This window comes from Sinocyclocheilus rhinocerous, unplaced genomic scaffold (assembly GCF_001515625.1).
Source record: "Sinocyclocheilus rhinocerous isolate Xijiao unplaced genomic scaffold, SAMN03320098_v1.1 scaffold444, whole genome shotgun sequence".
Taxonomy (NCBI): Eukaryota; Metazoa; Chordata; class Actinopteri; order Cypriniformes; family Cyprinidae; genus Sinocyclocheilus; species Sinocyclocheilus rhinocerous.
Window position 1 is genome coordinate 189662 of NW_015645540.1, and position 8632 is coordinate 198293.

At 38.5% G+C, this 8632-nt stretch overlaps 1 long non-coding RNA gene across 1 annotated transcript in view; it reads right to left on the bottom strand.

The window, feature by feature from the left end:
* Nucleotides 1-5683: 5683 nt before the first annotated feature.
* LOC107706312 (uncharacterized) overlaps nucleotides 5684-8632 on the bottom strand; it is a 17828-nt gene continuing 14879 nt past the window's right edge. Inside the window, exon 3 of the long non-coding RNA XR_001636143.1 lies at nucleotides 5684-5774. This is a non-coding gene — a long non-coding RNA (uncharacterized LOC107706312). The remainder of the gene's footprint in view (nucleotides 5775-8632) is intronic.

An 8632-nucleotide genomic window follows, 5' to 3' on the forward strand; every position in this document is an offset into this window, starting at 1 on the left:
CTGTATTTGCTTGCGTTGTGGGTATTTGCAGCAATTGTGTTGTACTGATGACTATGTTTTCTTAATTGGCTAGTGTTTTTTCTATTTGCATGTGTTTTCTTAAGTTGCAGCGCATTGAGCTTTCTCGGCCACCGTATTTTATTTGAAATTTGTACCGGAAAACTATTTGACAGTGCAGACATTTTAAAAGTGACCTTTGCTCATCCTCCTACTGAATATATAAAGCTGATTTTAACTTATCACTTGATGCTGGATTACGTTCAATACTTAATCGATATTTCATGCCTATTAATATGTGAGTTGTATAAGAGTGAGTGATTGACTTTGGCTGTGTGTACACGCTGTGGTGAGCTTCATACAGCCCTGCATGATTAATGAGAAAGAGATGACAAAGGTAACGAGGTTTGCTTAACAGTGTCATACTCACCCACAGGCTTTTACCAGAACCACACATCTAATGGAGAGAGAGAGAGAGAGCAGAGGGGGTTCAATGCAATTAAAATCTTCAATTTATTTTCCTTTCCCACTGTCTCTCCACTGTCATGGCATTGTATTTAGTGTCTTTTCATTGCTTATTCTTCTGCACTGTTTCTCGTCATTTGCCACTCTCTCAAGGATTTTTGATTGATTTCACCAAGCTTTCTTTAGGATTTACACACATTCAAGCTCTGTTTCAAAACCTAGTGAGCTGCCTAGATGTCTGTTTTCAACATAGGCAGCATACTAACTGAAATGGAACCTCTGATTTGGGACACTCTACATAAACAGCAGCTCTGCACATCACACAAATATAGTGTTAAAACACCAGAGACTCTAATGGACCTTTTTTCACATTTCTGGGTTTGTAATGCAAAAGTAAACTTTGACAGGGTACATTTCTATCCATGGGAGACCACAGCAAATTGCATTCCATTTTCTCCGACAGAAAAAAAAAAAAAAAAAAAAAAAATTCCAATTGCATTTACAAGAATTTTTCCAAAATAAATAAATAGAGAGATGAATTATGTCAGCCAGAGGAGAGATTTTACAGTCTTTCCCTTAGCAATTGTATTAGAAACCCAGTTGCAGAAGTGTTCACTAGTTTTTTTGGAAATTTACCAGGGTATAGTGTTACAAATGTATGTTAATTAAAAATTAAAAACTTCGCTAGATTTACATAAATTTTTTGCAGAAAGTTTCATCACAATCTTTGAACAGTGTCTGTGTTTACCGTTAGCATGTTGCTAAGCTAACAACACAATACTCTAAACACACAAATACTTAGTATACAAATATTGTTCAATAGTCCATTTTAAATCAATCAAACTATTTATTGATACTTTCTTAGTTTAATCAAAATTTTTTCCACATTGTTCACCATTTTGGATTAACTCATTCACTGAATACATAATGTTCCCTTTAGAATAGAAGGTGTCTTAGAAAGGTAGCATAGTCATGCTGCCTACTGTTTAGACCAGCCTTTATGTTGGTTGCGTACTTACAATTCTAAAATGCCATATAAATAGTAGCTCACTAGGTTTTGGATCAGGGCTGTTGACTTTCTCTCTAGGAACAGGTGTTGCGTTACTACACTACACGCAAGCATCAGATTTAAAAATATTTGAGATGCACTCTCCCTAAAAATGCTGTTAGTCAACATGAGGTTCTGATACATAGTCATTTCCTACAGCATCGGCAACGCAGCATCCTCATCCACCTGCCAAACAGAGTTTGGTTTTCTATCAGGCTAAAATGCTGCAGACACCACTGTGGCCAAAAAGCAGTCCGCTTAATTTCTTCTCTGTCCGGTGATAAGTATTTATGAGATTGTGTAAGAAAAACTCAGCAGTATAAATCAGACGTGAGCAGGGGTTTGGCCTGTGCCAGCAATCTTGAAATCCTCAACTTAGGAAAAGTTCAACAGATCCATCTCTATAATGCAACAAAGCCCTGGAACCTTTTCACCGCCATGCCAAAAGTCCCCTGCACTGAGCGCAAACACATTTCTTTTCCGAGGCTTTCAGGTTTGCAGTGGTCCAAGACCAATACTGAGGCGAGCTTTAGTATTTCTACAAAACTCTACATCTTTGTCAACTTCTGGAGCATATGAAACGGGATTTATAGCTGAACTCTATACAAAAGGACAAAAATTGTATGAATTACGCACAACACGGAAGAAGTAATCCACAGAATGTCCTCATCTTTAGCATGTGAAACATCACTCGATCAAATCACACACTCTGCAATCAAATGATGTTTCCATCCCGTGTTTTTGTTTAAATCTGTCTTCCAAAGTGAGCGAGAGAGGATGCTGCTCTGGTCTGCAGTGGTCTGGCCAGTGTCCATATCTGACTGTGGGGACAGGGGGCAAATGGAGGGAGAGCGAGAGAGAGGCGAAGAGCACGAGGGAGAGTGGGATGGAGAGGGATGCTGTGAGCCGTTCTGTTGAAACGTTCAGTGGTGGAGGGAAGCCATCTGCTGCATTACAACAACCTGCAGGAGAGAGAGAGGTGAAGGAGTTAGCGTAGCGCCTCAGGTAGTGATCTCACCCAGGTTGGACTGAAACAAATGCACACGGTATTCTGCTACAGTGACTTCAATCTGCTACTAGACATTTATGAGCAGGTGACAAAATGGCAGCCAAAACAGTACACGCACACACATAGAGTAAAAGATGACCCCATCCCAGAGGAACATTTCATTGCTCAGAGGTTGCTCTTTCAAAGCTCAGTTGTTTCTTTGTACAGTAGTATCAATATTTTGCAGATGTCTTGCTTAAAGCAGACATATTATGCCCCTTTTGAATATATGTAATATAAATCTCTGGTGTCCCCAGAAAGTGTCTGTGAAGTTTCAGCTCAAAATACCCCACAGATCATTTATTATATCATTTTGAAAATGCCTATTTTGAGTGGAAGCAGAACCATGCTGTTTTTCGTGCCTGTCTCTTTACATGTAAATGAGCTGATGCTCCCCGCCCTCTTTTCCAGAAGAAGAGCTGTGCCATTACAGCTCCTACCTGCTAAAAACATCTGGTTTGGTTCTGACTATCATGTTTATCGCACTGAAATCATGCGTTTTAAACTATATTAGTTTAAACTTCTGATATACGGTTTTCTGAGTGCACACCTACAGAAAGCGGCTGTCACAGAATGTGAGTACTTAACTAAGTTCTCATTCACACACAAGTTTATGTTAAAAACACACAAGTTACAAAAACAGTCGTTTATGTCTGTGAAGGTAAACAGCTGGGCAATAAATTGCATGTTTATTTTAGATCTGTGTAGCAGCAGCAATATACAGTAAATAAACCAATAATTCCATTGCTCTGTTGTCTCCTCTGAGGCTGGGACTCTAAATAGTGTTCTGTGCTCGTCTGTGCAGCCAAAGGCAGAACAGTTAGCATGTTTTGCTCAAACTTTCGCCATGGCATTAGAACCGGTACACCGTTGTCGCTTGCGAAATCAAAATGAAGGCACCAGTGGGTGGAAACTTACAGATTAAGGGGCGGTAATATTATAATGAGTTCCCTTTGCCACGTCACCAAATTTCTATGACTATTGTTGACATACAGTGAGATAAAAAAAAAGAGAGAGATTATTTGGACTTGGGGGACCTTTTGGACATCTTGCGCAGTTTGAGACATTGCTGAGATCTCTTCTCAAACTCCCCTGCTGGAAGACCAGCATTTTAGAAATACATCAGAAAGGTTTCACAAACTGAGTTTTGTTTGTGATCGCTTGGCTATGCTGGTCGGCAAACTAGACCAGCAACAAATGAGCAATAACTAGTGTCAACCATCTTAGAAACCATCGTTCAATCTGATGTTTGGACATATGTGAAATTAGTAAAAGAAATGATCTCCATTCACTGATTTCATTGCTGTCCAGAAGAAGCAACCGAGATTTTAAGATCTCATTCTTAAGATATCAATTTGCTCTCAATTTTAACGTAGTTTGGCCAGTAGAAGAAAATAATAGTAAGGAGATCTCAGTTGTCTTGAAAACCTCCATTTACTTTCAATTTAATCTCATTGATATCTTGGGGAAACAATTGAGGCATAATAGACATCTTATTTTTCAGGAAAAGTCTCAATTTGATCTCTATTTAATCTATTTGCTGTAAAAAAAATTAGATTAAATAAAAAAAGAGAGATCTCATTAGTGGTTTTCTTATTGAAAAACAATCAACACATTAAATTGAAGATCTAATTATATTATCCATTTGACCACTAATTACCTTCCCACTGCTTTTTACTTATTTATGCAGATAAAGCACTTCACAATAAGAACATTTGTCATTTGTTTGTGGAGAAATAACCACCTATATCATGGTTTGGTCGCCGTGTCAGCTGTATCAAAACGACATGGCCCCGACTGCACAATCGACCATGAAAACGCAGAGATAAGGCCATTGTTTACAAGGAGGATGCTTTATTTGGAGTACATTATTGACATTCCCGTTCAGTGCAGGTAACAAAGATAATATGGAGCCAATTGCCTCGCTCCAAAACTGGCATAAATATTCACCAGCCCTGCCCGCACAAAACAAATTGATTCCACATTCAAGGTTACTGATAAGATAACATCCATGAGTGAATACCAATCTACCTCCCATTGACTGAGCTAGGCTGAATTTGGTCGGGTGGGGGAAATCTGCACGCGTTGTGTTGTTGAATGATGAATGGACCAATTGAGTCTGCAGAGTTCTATCACTTTCCATCATCAAACGAAAGTTGCTGAGGAGCTCTGCTCTCCATTTTAGAGCAGGAACTGATTATGCATACAAAATGAGGACAGAATTAACCCTCGCCAACTACGACTGAAGCCTGAAGACTGCTTCTTTGTGTTTGTGCTTTTCTTTCTCCATTAATTTCCCTGACCATTCTCTAATAATGTTAGCTCCCTCTAAAATGTACTATCTTGCAATGTATGTTCATACCCCTCCCCCACATTCATCTTTCCCACTTTCCTCCAGACTTCTTCTCTTCTCTTCAGTCAGTGTCCCCCAGGCTCAGACTAACTCCAGTATGTGATATAAATATCCTCAGCATTTAATCTCTGCACTCCTAGTCTTCTTCATGGCCAGAGGTTTCTCTATGCTCTCCTAGTTCTCCCATTTTCTTCCCCTCTAACACCGAACAAGTTTGATCAACTGATAGCAGTTTGTAGGGGTGGGGCGATAGAGGCTATTTACACTAAGTGAAAATAGCAGTATTTCTTAGTGATATGCTATTTAGCCTACACTAAGTGCATATAGCTATAGATAGTTAAAATAGCAGGATATTCTGCTAGTTACTTATTGCAAATAGTGTCAATTATCTGCACCTCAGCATTGTAATACATTATAAAACAGTGTGCAATAATAACTTATTGAGTGTAAATTTGTATTTTAATTCAAATTATTAAATGGATGACACCTTATTGGGACAAAAGCCCTCCCTACACCTAACCCTACCCGGTACTTTATTTTCAAGTTTATTGATTTCCTTAATTTTTATTAAAAATAAATGCTTTTCTGATGTGATTTGAAATTTGAAAAGGGAGAAAAAAAAGTTCACCAAAAGGCAGATTCGAACCCGGGTGGATCACCTCAAAAGGTATGTGATACACACTTTACCATCTACGCCACTGAATCTAACAAATGATGATTGTCTTTTTCAACGTGTTATTTGCACTTAGTGTGAATAGACACCGGGTTTTTTTTTTTATTCCCAACAATTAAACAGTTGCCCACAGAAAAAAACAGGGGGTGCTGCAGCACCCTCATCACCCCCACTTCCCGCGCCTATGGTTCTACCAGTAAAGTCTGAACAACTAACATACTATACAGCATGACCAGTGAAGTCTGATTCTCATGTGAATAACCTTTGTGAGTCAGTTGTATTTAGTGAATCTCAAACATAGGCTGCGTCTGAAATTTCATACTGTCTGTGTAGATACTTCTTTTGAATAAGTTATTGCTTCGCAAATTGCAACCATATAAAAGCATGCTATATAGCCTATCGTATGAACAGTAGAATAATCTGGACATAATATGTGACATGTGCTGGTAAAATGAGTTATTTTCATTTTAATTGATGTATGATTTGTTGGAATCGGACGAAAAATGGCTACACCTGTTTGAAGTTGATAGAGTCAGCAAAGTCAATTTTGAGAAAAATCGAGTTAGTTTTCTGAAGGTTCCATAGCAAAATCACCTGCAACGTTGCATCTCTTCCTCCACTTATTTTCTTAATAATAATTACTATGTTAATAGTCACAATATAGCTTTTTTATATATCTTTGTTATTATAAATAAGAACAGACGCAAAAGAACTGAACAAATGAAAAAAAAATGCATTACCTTTTTCATTTTACATCTAAACAAAAGCATTCAAGAAAAACAAATAGCTAATCAAATGTAAAAATCCCTTTAGTGTGTTCATTACAAATAAATTGATTATTAAAACTACAAAAGCAGTTCAATCAAGAGCAGCGAGTGATTCACTCTTTTCTTTTATTGTTAGATTAACATTAATGAGACGGCCTATATTAAGACCTACTGTAATGCACGGATCTAATATAATGTTACACATCAGATGTTTTTCCCCAACAGTTCCCCAAACATTCACTTAAGACATAACAGATCATGTTTGCGTGAATACTTACTGTAATTCTGTGTATATGAATCGGGATCGCGCTGTCGCACTTTTGTGCACGCGCTTCGGATGACAGCGCGAGAAATGAGCGGAGAAAAGGTAGGCTACTCCTCTCAGAAAAAGTACAAATAATGATCATTTTAGATGTTTAATTACTATTTGGAGCATTGGGATTGCTAGACGGGGGCTTAATGAACTCATTTTTGTGAAAACCTCAAATTTGACTAAAAATCGAAATTTGTAACTTTTTTGCTTGTAACTGAAAATTAGCCCATGCGCATTCCGACTGATTTTGCCAGCACGGGTCACATATATTTGTCATATTGTCATTGTCATGTGACGATACAGTTCATAGAATTTTTGTGACCCCCATCAGCAGGTTTCAATTTCAGTATGCCAGTCTTCATTTGTTCTTCATTTATTAAAGGGGTCATATGATGTTGCTAAAAAGAACATTATTTTGAGTATTTGGTGTAATGCAATGTGTTTATGCGGTTTAAGGTTAAAAAACCACATTATTTTCCACATAATGTACATTATTAAGGAGGCTTGCGCAACCACATGTGACAACCCCGGGCTGGACTCCGCTTCGTCCATGGTGAAAGCCGATCCGGCGATTGACAGCGCGGAGTTGATGTATTTCCTCAGTGACCAGCACGGATCAGCTCGAGGCATGACGAAGCGGATAACATCCTCTTTTGGAAGACCAAACAAAGTAGTTTCACTTTCACAACGAAGCACACAGCGCCTTCACGACATGGCGGCGGCAACAACAATACTACAGCGAGAATAAAAGTTACGCCTTCTTTCTTTGAATATCTCTTTGGATTTGAGACTTTAGTCTTTGCAACTTTACAGATCTTCTTTATGCACCAAGAGCTTGTAACACTCCAAAGAGAAAGGAAAAATTGAAATCGCATCATATGACCCCTTTAACACCTGTCAGATATAATTGAGATCTCATTTGTGATTTTCTTTCTTTCCAATGTTTTTTACGGTTTCTGTTGTTCCTCCTCCACCCACCAGTCTCTCACACTTTCCCTCTCTGTCTTGCTTTCTGCATTTATCTTTACTTCTCTCTGTTTCTCCCTCTCTCTCTGTGCTGATAGATTGTTTGTTGTGAGTTTGCTGACAACATCGGCACACAGACAGCCTGGTTTATTTATCTCCTCTTCTGTCCCTGATCCATCTCCACTGTCACACACGGTCCTGCTCGCCCTAATCACCGCCATCTGCGAGCAAGCGGAAGAAACAGGAAGCCGCAGTCGGACATGTGACCTTCTGCCGCCACTCGCCATGGCTAATCATCGCCCGTGTTATCAGCTGTTGGAGAGTGGGAGTGTGAAGGGAGACCGAGTGAAAAAAAATTATTTCATGATGAGCGACGTTGTTTTAATCGATGCAATTCAAATTTCATAACCTCAAATCTCTTAAAGTGGCCACGCGGCCGAAAAAGGTCAACCATCATAATAGAGACAAGGGGCTTGATATTTCACTGCTTGAAAATGGAATTTAATTTGGATTCTCATCAGACCACAACAGCTTGTTACGCTGATTCAGAGTTCAGTGCTGGACTGTGCGTGAGGTCAACTGTGTGTTAGCAGCCCATTTTATGTCCATAATGTGTCATATTTTTGAGTAAAAGGATATTCAAAGAGAAAAATGGACGTTGAGATTTAATTTTACCTATAAAGAATTGATTGGAATTGGATTGTGAAAAGGTGTTCAAAATTAGAACCGAGTCAGACTTGAATTTGAATATGGACACCGGCTGATTAAGCGACCAGGTTAAGGCTGCTTTTACAGTTTCACGTTTGTTCTTCCATTTTCCCGTCTCTTTCACTTTTCTCAAAGTTTTCTTTCATCCCTGTACCCTTTTTACAGCACTCTGTCTGTAACCTTGTTGAAATAAACAAAAAAAAAGGTGTTCTTTTTTTTTTTTTTTTACAGCAGTTTAGTTACATTTCGGATGCAGTTAAAAAAAAAAAAAAAATGATGTTTAAAAAACCAAAT